We start from the raw sequence: 12,473 nt of genomic DNA on the forward strand, positions 1-12,473 counted from the left end.
CCGGGGTCGCCCGGGCTGCGGGAGCGGCGGCCTCTGCCCCGCGGTGCTTTCGCTTGGGGGGCGGGAGGGCACCTGTGGCCGCGCGGGTGGGCAGCGCTCGCTGCGACGCGCAGTGCGGGGGGGGGTCCCCCTCGCCCGCCCTCACCCTTCCTCTCCGTGGTTCCTTCTAACCCTGTGGGACTTGCTGGCCACTTCCCTCCGGGCGCGTGACAGCGTCCCTGGGAAAGGTTTGTTGTGGGTTTGCAGTGAATTTGGCGGCAGAGCGCGCGGCTCGGGGACCAGCGCTCCCCGCTGGCGCGCCCTCGGGTGCTGCCTCCCGGGTGGGTAGGGCTCCTCACGTGTTACCCGGTTCCGACAGACCTGGAGATCTTGGACAGTCGCTAGAAGAATCTGCTTGCAGACTTGTTCTTATTAGGGCGTTTACCCCACTTTCTAGAATGATAGTGTAGGAAGCCGGCGTGTCTACCTTGACCATTAGATAGAATCTAATGGATCTTGTGTCTACACAAAAGCTGAGAGGAGGAATCGCCGCCCTTCCTTAGCTGTACCGGCCCACAGAGTCGCTGCGAGGGTTGAACGACTCGTGTGTGTAAGGTGCTAGAACAGCGCCCGGTAAGCGCAGCCAGGTGTTGGCACTGCTTGTCCCAGCCCCGCGGAGACAGGAGAGGAGCCACACGGAGGGCAGTAGGAGTGGCAGCCAGAGATGGGGAACCTGGTGTTTGCGGAGTTACTTCTGTCTTCGAAGTAGTGAGCTGTGTGGGAGGAGATAGGTCTCCAGAAGAGGTAAAATTTGGGCAAGACTTTATCTTCCTGCCATGGTACTTCAGAAAGGAACAGTTTCTTCAGCGTGAACCCGGCTTTCTTTGGGTAATATTGCTTGACGTTGTTGAGCCTCTGTGTAGACATTGCTGTCCTTACTGGCACAGTTGCACATAAACCCGTGGTAATAAGCCCTACCAGCCCCGTTTTAGGGATAAGGCAGCACAGGTTAAGCTTCCTGCCCGAGTGCGCCAACACCTGTGAGTCCTAATTCCTGAGCTAGTTTGCTCAAATGGACTCAGGCAGCAAGTGCAGTCAGGTTTGTGTGCAGGGAATCCATGGTCTTCTCCCATTGCCCAGCTTCCTGTTTGAGTTGAATACATCTTTCAAAATACATAAAATATCTGTGATTAATTTAGATAATTTAATATATACCTACTATATGTACTTATGAGATGTCACATTGCAGCTCCTCTGAAACTGGCTCCAAATTATTATAAATAGCTCCCTGACTTGTATTAATATAGCTCTTTAGTTTTAATTTCTTTTATTAATTCTCCAGACATTGTTGATCACCATTACTTGGCTTCCTTAGGAAACAGCTTGAGGTTGGCACTGGAGGTAGGGAAATAATTCTTACCCCCTTAAGGGCTATTAAAATGGACTTGATTTCATGCCATTGTGTCAGTTAAAGGATGTTGCTGTGTTTCTTGGTGTTCTTTGCTTTTGGCTTTAATTATTCATTGTTTAGAGTTTCAAGGTTTCAGCATATTTTTTGCCCTTCAGTTTATCTTTGTCATTTGTCAGCCTTTATTTTTCCTGTTGTGATGGAGTCCGTTACATGGTAGCTTCACTTAACGACTGTTGATTCGTCTTATGTTTCTTAAGCATAAAAACCATCAGCTTACTTTTGAACCCCAGAACTTCAAAGCAATCCCTGGGGAATTCATTGTTATTTTAAAAATTTGACCAATAGGGGGAGCACAATATACTGTTGTATTAATGTCCAGCACATAGGCTGGTTTGTTGCGCATTAAGCATACACTGGGTTGGGCCTTTATCTAGCAAATTAACCAAGTCCCTTTCTGAATTTGCACTGGAGAACTGGATTTAATTTCAACTGATGAAAATAACAATGACCTTGAGGATAGGGCCTGTATGTTGGCTACATGTCAAGAACTCTCTGGTGGCTGGACAGATATTAAACACATACATACATACATAGGGTTTTTTTTTCAGTTTGTTTCCATAAGAGTTATATATGTAAAATAATTTTGTGTAATTTGAATAGTACGTCAGGTTATTTAAGAGAAATGGCAATCCAGAGAAATCCATTATGAATCCCTTTATAATGATCCTCATTTATCTTTTGCATAAAACTGTTTATGATTCTCAGAGAGGTTGGTCCACTCACGATTCTGTCCTTATTATCTTTCATTAATGTCTTACAAATGCAAAATAATAAAGGATTGTTAGGCTTAAATTATAATAATTTCATTACTATACATTCTTCAGAGACATGTGTTTCAAGTACAGAATGAACATACCTCATCTGCATTGCTTGGGGTCAGAATGTTGTCGATTTCTTCAGAGCTTAGAATACATGGTCATACAGTATAAGCTCTTTTAGGACTGTGACCTAAGTCCAAATTTAAAATTTATGTTTTATACATGCCTTATGTTCATATCCTAAAGGCAATTTTGTACAGTATTTTTAGAGCATCTGCATTTGAATTTTTACTTGTGTCATATTGGTGCTGAAAAAGTTTTGGATCTTGGAGTATTTTGGAGTTTTGGATCAGAGATGCTCAATATGTATATAGTTCAAAATATATTTGATACTACTTTTGGCATATATGATGTGTCTGTCTCTGGGTGGTCATGCCTGTAAATACATGTATAAATAATATTTAAGAATTAACATGTTTGAAAAGTCAGTCAAACTAACTTTTTAAAAAGCATTTCTATCCTTGCAACTTTATAGGCAAATTTCTCTTGTGTTGTGTAATATTGATTTAACTTCAAGTTAGGGTCAGTTATTTTTAAAATAACTTCAAAATTTAACCCCTTCAATCTGAACAACTAATTGAAAGACACCATATGCAATACAGCAATCATTGTTGAATTCCTATTCATTTGTTTGGTGAAGTTTTGTATCATTTCTAATGTTTTTCTTTTGTATTCTTTTTAGATAATAAAAAAGAAGAAAATATAGCTGAAAAAAATTTAGTCCCTTCTTTCTATATTTCTCTGTTCCAACATTGCCCTTAAGCTGCAGGATATTTATTTTAGATCTCATTTAGTCTTCCACATTCTGATCTAGTTTGTTTAATTCCACAAATGTTTATCAACCCTATGCCCACTAACTGGCATGTTGTTCCTGGTTTTGGAGCTTGGCAAAGTAGATGTCCACATTCAGTTCTCTGATAGCAGGGGACCAAGATACCTGAGGAATGTTTAGGGCTCTGTCATGGAAAGGTTTTTATTCTCCACTTTGAGACAGAGTCTTGCTGTGTAGTTCATGTTTGACATGTAGTTCATGAATTTGCTCTCTAGCCTGGGCTCAAACTCATAGCACTCCTCCTGCCTCAGCCTCCTGACTGCTGGGATTACACCATGGCTGGCTGTCATGACAATCCTGGTTTTCTAGCAGGAAACTATTGAGTTATTTTCTTTAAAACTCAAGCAGGAACTCATCTTTCCTCTTTGCATGCAAACTTGATTGTATCTTATAAAAGTCAGGTGATTGTGAGCACAGACTCTAGGCCTAAGAGACTGGGGAACTCAAATATCCTTTGTCTTCTAAGAAGGTGATCACTGTTGACTTCTTTAGTAGCTACGTGGTGACTGATTTCCTGGGATCATAAAACTATGAAAGATTCTGACTCCATTTTAAGCCTAACAAAATAGTTAGAACTTAGAAAAAGGCTGGGCAAATAGAAACCTTGCTGTAGTATTTTTCCTGGATGGTTTTGCTGGATGGTCATTTTGAATTACCCTTGTTCTCTATAATTTGTTTTGAAATGTAATTTTTCATGGCTATTGCACAAAAAATTATAATTGTCAGATTTATTAGTTAATAGAGGACAATCTTTCTTCTTTTACTCTTAACAGTTTTACCAATTATTTTATTGCCATTTTCATCAGTCCACTGGAATATTTTCCTTGTATTTGCAAACATTAAATTTTTTTGAAATCTAAAAAATGTTAACTCTTTCTTAAAATTTGTATAATCTGAGCTGGGCAAATATTTTTAGGGTCTTTATCTTAAAATCAGTCTTGCATAGGAGTATGAACAACTAGGAGTGTAAGAGTGAGTCCAGGCTCTATGAAAAACTAGCTTTACCAGGTTTATTGAGGGCATTTGTGTCTTGGGAGAAGATTATGTGCATGAAGATCTGTGGCCCTAATTTCTTGGGTTCCCCATCTTCAGAGTAACACTTGGAATGATAGCACTACTTCTTTGTAGCGTTTCATAAAACACAAGCTGTTGCTAATTTGTTGAGTTTCCAGAGAAGTTGAAATAAATCAACACTAGTTGGAAGGGTTTTACAAAAAGATTTGGGTTCATTTCCTGGGCTCTGTCCATGTCTACATTTCTTGTTTTATATTTTTTGAAATAGCACATTTGCTTGTTAACTAACGTTGAGCTTTGTTTTTTCTGCTTGCAGAATGTGTAAGATTTAGCACAGATTTCAGTCACCCCCATCCCACCCTAGAGACTACTGATTTTTTCCCTTGCTATGTCAACCAAGATGTGTGCAATATTTCATGTTTGGAGCAACACTAATATAAATTCTGTCTGAGGCCATGCTCATTTGGACCTCACTCTGCGTGTTTTATTCTGAAGTGTTGTAGGCCAAGATGGAGACTTAATAAGCTGACAACTACTTATAAGAGTTAGAGACCATATTTGAAATGGAAGGTCTGAAACAAGAACCCCAGAACCATCTCTCCAGGCCATCCTGATATAACTTGATGATAAATGGCCGGATAAGAGGGAAAAGACTAATGGTGTTTGTGCCAGCGATTCCTTTATGTTGAAAGCTTCTAGCTTGGAAAGAGGACTTAGTGATATGTAGAGCCTGGCAAAGTTCATGTTTAGAATTTAATGTTAAACACTTGTCAGGATAATAATTTAGAATTCCTTGAAATAACAGCTCTATCTTCACTTTAAGAAAAAGGATTATAAAGAAGCATCTACTTTCCCAGCCCCTTGGGCACTGGACTCAGAGTGAAAGGGGCCTTCTAAGTCGGGTGCTGTTTGCAGAAGGAAGAACACCTGTTTTATCTGTCCTTCCAAATACAAAGTTCCTCTCTCTGGTATATGCTGAAGGTCAGGTTTTTGTATAAAATTACAGATGGATCATTTGTAAAAACACATTTCAGTTGATTAATTCCTGAAAAAAATGATCTTTAGAAAACAGTCTTACAGACATGGTCCTTGAGCTTTCCTGTTTATCAGATTGCCTTGGGAAACGGGCTGCAGTTTCACGAGCGAGAGGGCTGCTGCTGCCGCCGCTAGACGAGAGCACCCAGCGGGCCAGGTGGAGGGCTTGGCAGAACTTTGGTTTCTTTTCTGACTCTTTAATTAATGGAAAGTTGATGAATGCTTTATTCCATTTAGTATATGAAAGTGTCCCCTTTGGGGAGTGTCATTGTGGCAGCATTTTTAGTGATTCATGTGTTTTGACAATCGGATATTGAGTTTTAGATGCAAAATGTACTGATAACTACTTGCAAATTTAACTATATGGTAATTACTAGAGCAGAGGTGGCTTTTTTTCATACTTGTAGGGTTATATGAAGTGAGATTCTTAGATTCTAATCACAGAGACCCATATTCCTGTGGCGCCCTAAGTATTTTTGTGTGATCGTGTCTGCTATGAGTTATCTCTTCTATGGCTTTTTCTTTAAAACAAAACTTACTCAAACGCAATACTCTTCTGAGTACTCATAAAGAATAAATGTCTCATTTTGTTACATCAGGCTTGGTGTCCTTTGCTGGTGCATTGGGTTCAGCCCAGAGGGAAAGCACCACTGAGTCATTATGCACATTTCGCATCATCGCAGCGTAGGGTCTTCCCTATGTGTGTGGGGGAAGTTTCTGAGCTTCTAAATTGGCATATTTACTGTTGTTGTTCTCTTTTATCCAAAGCCTTTCTGAATAGACATTCCTATTAGTTTCCTTCATTTTGTCACTTTAGAGAGATTGTTATTTGTCATGTATTCATAGTACACAATATGTATTGGGAAAAACTAGCAGACTAATGACCCATTTTGTGAAGACACACCTGTGTCTTTGTTTTTCGTCGGTCGTATTTGTCTTCACTGTAGTTGCTGTGTAGCCGTTAGATGCATCACGGTCCTGACGGGAGCCCGGAGAACAATGACCCACTTGCTACATTTCTCATATTTCTGTTGATACACCTTTTTCAGTTTGTGACATCTTCATTTTATTATTCGAATGTTTGCTCTCTATGATGTTCAAGGTTTTATTTTAATCAGTGTGTGGTCTGAATAAGGAGGTTTCCTTCAGGAAGAGTCCTACTAAATTTTTGCCTTTGTCTCCAGAAAGTATCCCAGGTAGATAATACACTGGGTGGGGCTTTTTTTGGGAGGAGGGTTGGTGGTAACATCTACATGGGAGTTAGCTATGCTCAAAACAGAATTCGACTTAATATAAACGAGGAAGGTTGTTAGGGTTGGGAGAGAGGTGTCTAACTCATTAGGAGAAAGTTTACTTTTGCATCATGATAAGGGATTTACATGTTCTCTTGGAGTTAATATATATATTTGATGTAGGTATTAGGTAAAAGCTTTGCAAGAACTTTTTTTTTTTTTTTTCTGGAGTTGAGGTTCTGTAGTTGGCAACTCTTGTAAACCCCAAAGATCCTGTTCTCTAAAAGCCAGGAAAAAGCAGTCTGCTTCCAATTATGTATCACAAAAAATAGTGAAATTAAGCCAAGAAAAATGATCATTTGGGAATTGGTTTGCTTTTTTTTGCAGAGGTTAAAGGAGGAAGGACTGTAGATGCACATTTTAAAGAATCTGCTAGGTCTTTTGCCTGATTTTCTGATTTTTCTACAGTGCTTTGCACTGCAAATTAAGAATAATTTTGGGATTAAAGACTCCTCTTTGAGCTTCTTTTTGTTCCTCAGAGAGCTCATCCAAGGGCAGTTAGGCAGCTTCTGCTGACAGTAGGGGGTCTAGGCCCCAGCTCGTGTTTTCCAAAAAAGCCTTTTCCTGTCTGAGTGGTGCCAGGTTATGGGCTCACAGTATCACACGTGGTGGTTGGCACTAATTATAAGGCTTTCAGATACACTTTCGCTGTACTTTCAACAGAATTCTAGTCTCTACTGCTCAGTGGGGTTCTGCTGGGAGAGAAACTATGGATGCTGGGAGGGAGGAGATGGCGATGACACGTCTTGCGTAGTTGGCCAGCGTGGGGGGAATGTGTTGTCCTCAGCACTTGCTAGAAGCAACTGGCCTTTCCAACTGTCTGCTGCTAGTTTCAGGATTAGTGGTTCCATGAGACTCTGGTGATAACTAGAAACCTCTTTCCCATCACCAGAAGTTCAGCCCCCAGCAACTCTTGGTTCTTGTTTCTCACACCTTACACCTCCAGAGTGTTGAATAAGACGTTCCTGGTGGTGCCGTCCTTGGTAACAAGTAGTCTTGGCAGGGCTAGTTGTGTCTGAGCCCTTGGTCGTTTTCTTCTCACCTCACATTTACTCCTCAGCCGCCTGCTGCAGGTGGGCTCCCATGCCCACTGCACCTTGACTGAGCCAGAGAGAGCTCAAAGGACAAAATTCTGAGCCTGCTTTCTGTCTGCATCTTCCTTGTCCTCTCCCTGATTTGTTTGCTGCTTTACTGTTCTTTATTTTCCCACATTCTCTCCCCCCACCATTTCTCTAGAAGCAGTTTTCCTTATTCCTTTCACCTTTCTGGTCTTTCTGCGGTCTTCATTTTTAATGCTTCGTATGTCTTTGTGTTAGGTCATTTTCGGTTACTATAACAGAATATCAGAGCTTCAGAAACTTATGCAGAATAAAGACTTGTCAATCTCAGTTCTAGGGCCGGGGAGATGGCTCAGTAGGATAAGCGCTTGACTGGCAAACACAAAGATCTGAGTTCAATCCCCGGTTCCGCCAAAAAAATAAAAAAAATAATAAATCTTATAGTTCTAAAGACTGGGAATTTCAAGACTGGGTTACTGCATCTGGGAGGTATTTGCGCTAGTGGAAGACCCTCTTTTATTTTGTCCTGGCAGATGTGGACTTCTCTAGAACAGGACTGAGGCTGTATTAGTCAGCATTCCATCACTATGAAAAATACCCAAGAAAATAAAATTATGAAGAAGCTTTAGTTGGCTCATAGATTTGGAGATTCTGGTACACAATTGATTGATCCTGTTGTTTTGGGCCTCTAGTGAGGGAGAATACCATGGTAGGAATGTGGGTCACAGGAAAACCACCTACCTCATGGCTGGGAAGTGAAAAAAATGCAAGAGATTATGGTCCCATAATACCCTTCAAAGATATGCCCCAAATGATCTAAAGATGAGGTTATAGCTGGGACTATAGGCATGTTTCAGTTCCTTTTCTCTTGTTGCTAGGACAAAATACCTGACACTCCAAATTAAGGAAGGAAAGGTTTGTTTAGCTCACAGTTGTGGAGGTTTTAGTCCATATTCAGCTGGCCCCCAAGGCAGACTGGCACATAGCAGAGGGCAGCAGTTCATGGCAGTGGAAAATGGCTATATAGCAAGAACAAAAAGGGAGGAGCAGTGGCGAGGCAGAGAGCAAGCCTCTTTCCCTCCCATATGTTGTACTCAGGCTACCCACCCCAGAATGGGTATAGCACTCTCACCCATAATTCCCGCATTGGATCGTGAATTGATCTCAAACTCTAGAAACCTGTCCCATGACTATGTGAGGCTTTGGGGGGACAGCTATGCCCACACCATAACGAGGTATTCACCACTGTGCCTGGTTAGATGCCATCTCCTAAAGTTTCCACCCCTCTCAATATTGGCATTCTGGGGACCAGGGCTTTCATACACAGGCCTTCCTTTGAGAGACCTTTACAATCCAAACCTCAGAATCATACCATCTTTTTGTCCTAGATCTAGAGCATTGGCCTGGCATATGGTCTGTGTTGTCAAATTGAATTCTTCAATTAGTTCTTCTTCAGTTAAAGCTTTTGGGAAAGGGCAGGTTTTTAATAGTTGAGATGAATTTCGCAGTAAATAACACCAAGGAGATCAACTTAGAGTCACAGAGTGTGAGAATTAAGTGGGGCATAGGACAATCTTTTTTAAGGCTTCTAAAGCTGAGCACAAAGAGACAGATTTGGGTGGCCTGCCCAAGATCACAGAGCTGATGAGATTGCTTCCCTCCTCTGCTCTCTGCAATCTAATCTCCACCCACTAGCTAGAATGATTCCGATAAAGCCCACGCCAGATCTCATCATTTATTTGTTTAAAATTCTCTGCCATTCCTCTGTTTTCTCGAGTATAAACCAGAGTCCTTACAAGGGTCTGCAAAGCTGCGGTAGTTTTGCCACCCGCATGCCTGCTCCTCCTGCTCTCTGGGTGGCTTGTTGTGTGCCAGCAGCCTCCTGCCAGCTTCCCCTGCACCTGCCGAGGCACACTGTGTCGCAGGGCCTTTGCATGCGTTGCTGCTTTTGCTTGGAATGTTTATCTCCCAGACACCCATAGTGTTCATTTGAGTTCACTTCCTGAAGGTGCATACTTAAAGAAACTTAGAGATGTGCATACTTCCTGTCTCCTTATCTGCTTTTTTTCTTAGCATTTTTCTTTATCTAGTACACAGTTCTAGATCTTGTTTATAATCTGCCCTCTTACACTAGAAGTGTAAAATCTGCAAAGGCAGGAATTTTAATGAAATTTTTGTGAATTTCATATTGAATTCCCACATCTGGAACAATCTGTGCTGGGATGAACCAGGTACTCAAATATTTGTTGAATGATAAATGAATGAGAAGGAGCAGGGTTTTCTGGAGTTCTTATAGCTCCAGTTAAACATATACTCCCATTATTCGAAAGGGAAAACCATGAGGTCAGCCTTGTCGGAGAATCTGATTTTTAAAGCCTCATTTAAGACTTGTCAGGCTAGAGCACTGATCTCTTTTTAATTGTCTGACTGGAAGCAGCAACCATGTGCACTCCTCAGCCTTACAAGCGGTTTGGGAAGGTTCCCATTTTACCTCTTACAGGCAGGGACTTGCTGTGGTTTCTCTCTGTCTGTGGTTTGCCTTTTAACTCATCTGACTGCAAAGATGAAAGGTAAACATAACAGTAAAGGAAAGAACAGGGGCAAGGGGCAGAAATTTCTTGTGGCCCTGACAGCTTCCCTTGGCTCTGGGCCCACCACTTGGTGGCTCGCAGTACCTGCTAGAGCTGCCCGGCTTGGTGTCTCCATCCCAAGCAACAGTCTTGAGTCAGCCAGGCCAGGTGACCCTGGAGTGTTTTTTATTTGAAATATTTGTTTATTTTTAATTAACTGATGTTTGGCTTTTTTGGGACAGGGTCTCACTATGTAATTCATGCTGGCCTTGAATTCACTGTGTAGCCCAGGCTGGCCTTGAACTCGTGGTGATCCTCTTATCTCAGCCTCCGCGGGACTTTAGACCACCATGCCTGAAGAAATGTTTGTTTTAGAATAAAACATTGGAGAAAGTTATTGTTGAATATTAAGTTACTATCTTCATTTTGAATACGAGCATCATAGTTGAAAGTCACTATTTGCTCTGCCAGTGATGACACTGAGCAGTGGAGGCTGGTGAGACCCCTCCTGGGAAGCCAATAAAGCAATAAATAACTTGCATCCAAGAGGCAAGAAATTCCATTCTGAAAAAGTGCCAGATTCTTGGGGTTAGGGCCGTGTGGACTGAAGAGCATAATTTTTATTAGTGTAATAGTAAAGCTGGAATAATGTGCCTCCTGCCCTTGGCGAGATGACATCAGCATGGCTTCTCACCAGGTTGGGAAGCCCAGCTATGGAAGTTTAACATTTAGGAGGAAATTATTTGCTACCTACAAAGCCAAGAGCACAATTTAACCCTGGAATTCAAAACTATCCAATTATAAATAAATGATCTTGAATAGAACTAAGTTATCAATAGCTAGTTAATATAATCAGAGCTATCATTTCCCAAGCCCTAACAGCATTTTAGGCAAGAAGTCCCTTTGGGCCAGTAGTTTACTTAATCTGCTTAGCAACCCTGTGAAGGAGATAGGTCAAGCATAGCAAATTTAGTAAGTCGACTATGATTACATTGCTTGGCAGAGGGGTGACAGGGATTTGAACCCAAATGGGCTGTGAGGGCCCACCCTTTCTGCTGGATGATGCTGTCACTCCTAGCACGTGCAGAAAGCTCTGACCCCAGGGTCTTTGCACTGGGTGTTTGTACTGCCTGGCATGCTTTTCCATCAGATATGGTTATAGCTTTGCCTCTCATTTCTAAGTTAAATGTCACCTCATCTGGGGGTCACCTTTGATCCCCTCAGCATCCTTTCTCATCACTGTCCCTCCCCAGTGTGCTTTAGTATTCTTTCATACGACAGACCCTACCTCGACATTTATGTATATTTGTTGTCTCCCTCACTAATTAAGAGGCAAGCCCCATGGAAATAGGAATGTGTTTAGTCCACTGTTGTGTCCAGTACGTGTTAGGTGGGTGCTCATAAGTGTTTGTTGAGTGAATCAGTAAGTGAATGAATGAGTGACGTGAAATATAACTACTGATTGAGTTTTGCCATCCTGCTTTTGCAACAGAAGAGCTTGTCCCTGTGCCAATTCCCGTCAGACTGTCTATCATCAGAGCGTGATTATCCACACAGGGTCTTGTTTGTATCCATGGTGGCTTGGTGATCAGGTCCAGGCCCTGTTTTTTCAGTCAACTGTTTTGGGAGGGCTCTTGCCTGTAGCGGTTAAAAGCATGGGCTGTGCAGTTAGTCAGACCCGGGCTCAGATCCTGGTGCCAGGACTTATGAGCTGGTGACTACAGGGGTGCTCAAAGGTCTCGAAACCTCACTCTTCTCACTGTGAAGTGCAGTAAGGGAATTGTGTCTCCTTTAATGGCTGAGAGGATTAAGTGCGAAGCTGTGAAGCACACAGTTAGTGCTCAGTAGTCACTGAGATGTTCTGCGGGTTCACAGTAGAAGGAGGGGGTGAGCCTCAAGTGGGGGGATGAACTGGAAACACTCGGACAGTCGAGGAGTAATTACAGAGCAGCGTGTGGGCATGTCTTGGCTCTGCCACTAGCTTGCTATGTAATAGTGGGGCAGTCGTGCAGGCTTTCTAATTCTTGGTTTGCTAATCTGTAAAATTAAGGGTTTGGAGTAAATGTTATCTATTTCTAACTTTGAGAGTTGGCTCTGAGTAGAAGATAACATGGAGCAAATTATACACAAACTGTTAAGGAGACAAGAGTGGTCATGGTGGAATGGGATTAATCAGAAGCGACTTTTGGAATGAGGAGAGAGGAATGAGTGGACTTTCTAGACTTTGAAGAGTAGCATAAAAGCAGCAAGTTTTGAGCAAATGAGCAGATTTGGCACAATTCAGGTTTTTGTATGCCTGCTTTTTAGGGAAGATGTTATATATAAGGTGAATGACAGGGTAATTTAAAGAGATAAATTTGAATCTGCTGCAATTAATAAAAAGAGACAATGATTATACTTGCAT

General features: G+C 41.9%; 1 protein-coding gene across 3 annotated transcripts in view; it reads left to right on the plus strand.

Moving 5' to 3' along the window:
• Window positions 1–12,473, plus strand: part of Tgfbr3 (transforming growth factor beta receptor 3) — a 196,778-nt gene that overhangs the window by 541 nt on the left and 183,764 nt on the right. The gene's annotated exons all lie outside the window — the stretch shown is intronic.

The sequence above is a fragment of the Octodon degus genome, unplaced genomic scaffold, assembly GCF_000260255.1.
Source record: "Octodon degus isolate 3935 unplaced genomic scaffold, OctDeg1.0 scaffold00074, whole genome shotgun sequence".
NCBI lineage: Eukaryota > Metazoa > Chordata > Mammalia > Rodentia > Octodontidae > Octodon > Octodon degus.